Here is a 1,744-nt window from a genome sequence, read left to right as displayed (position 1 = left end):
CAATGATAGTAGGAACTGATTCAGTAGATTGGCTTGTTTCCATAATCACTTTTTCAAAACAGCTTATTTTCATAATCACTTTTGATAATCATTTTTTCGACCAAACCAAACCCCCCCAATTTCGATTTCGGTTAGTAAAACCCAAGAGTCCTTGAGAGACGACACACGAGTTACCGTTACCACCGTTACTACAGGTTTGCAAATTAACTCGTTTTTTACCCGCGTGCGATAGCGGATCACCCTTTTTTGGTTGAGCATCTTTTTTCTTAATGGGTGAAGTATCCACACGCAAAGGCTGAATTTCCAATATATCATCCCAATCCAGCAAGGACTCTAGTGTTTCAGCATGCCATTCATAGTACTTATCAACAGGTGAAGACTTTGATGGTTGTGTTGTCCCACCTGTTCCAGCTCCATCATTCAAACTTTGAGAGTTTGTTGAGTTCATATTTGTTTTCCTAGAGTTGACATTCTTTGAAGCTTTGGCTTTAGGCATATGCTGCAAAAAACAAATCAGGATGAGAAAATAATTTAGTTAAGTAAATATCATATAACAAGTCAATTGAATACCCTTTTTTTTTGCTGCCATATTTGCTTGGGCTGTTTGACTGGCCTTTGTTAGCACATCTTCAGTAGGCACATTGTTTGTTGGAACTTATTGATTTGGCACATTGTTTGTTGGACCTTCTTCATTTGGCACATTTGTTGGCACACCTATAGCAACAATTTGCCTATTTTTTTTGCAAGTCCTTTTGTTGTAACCTAGTTCAAAACAAATTTTGCACCTATGACTAGTATTACTTCTCTTCCATTTATTCTAATTAACTTCATCAACTTCTCTCCTACTTAACTTTTTAGGCCTCCCTGCACCACGGTTGTACAGTGGTGGAAACATATCAGGTTGAGAGGTTTTTGGCCATTTGTTCTCGCCATTCAAAGGGGTGATGACTTCATTATAGCATGCTTCATATGTACTTTTATGATAACATTTGTTTACATAGCTAACTAGGTCATCCACCTTGCTATATATGGTTGTCACTTCATGTATGTTTTCATCTTCAATGACATGTTGCTTCTCCATTTCATCTATGACACACATTTTCTTAACTAGTTCACTTGATACACAAGGATCTGATTGATTTATATGCTCAGCAGCAATTCCATCCACCATATCATCAATTTCTTCACCAAAACCCTTCATTCTTTCCTCCCCACTATCATCAAAATGCACATCCCTAACTGACTCATCACTTGATTCATCATTACAATTATCCTCATCATCTGCTTTACCTTTCCCATTCTCCCTAATCCTATCCATAAAAGTACTACCTCTTAACTCAGGTTTTGCCTCACAATATATCTCTGCATCACATTTATTCGCAACAACAAACATTGTTAGTTCAACCGCATCTGAGTCATCCATAAATGGAAATAAGTCTTCTTCAAAACTTCCATTTTTAGGTTTCTACCACATCTTAATAGTTTTTTCATCAAAGTCAGGTTCAATGGTTTTCACTAAGTCATGGGCTTCAAAAAACGACCAGTAATCTATGTATTGGTTATTAAACCCAATTACATCCCCACCTTCATATCTAATCTCTGGGTCTTTCACAAAAGAACCTTTTATATAAAACACCACTTTAAAGGTAATCATTTCCTGAGCCATACATATTAGGGTAAAAGTTTTAGGTTGAGTTCAAATAAAATACAGACTACAGTTAAAATACGAAACCCTAACAATACT

The sequence above is a fragment of the Vicia villosa genome, linkage group LG2 (assembly GCF_029867415.1).
Source record: "Vicia villosa cultivar HV-30 ecotype Madison, WI linkage group LG2, Vvil1.0, whole genome shotgun sequence".
Lineage (NCBI taxonomy): Eukaryota > Viridiplantae > Streptophyta > Magnoliopsida > Fabales > Fabaceae > Vicia > Vicia villosa.
The sequence above is the reverse complement of the archived record's forward strand: the minus strand, read 5'-3'. Positions refer to the sequence as shown.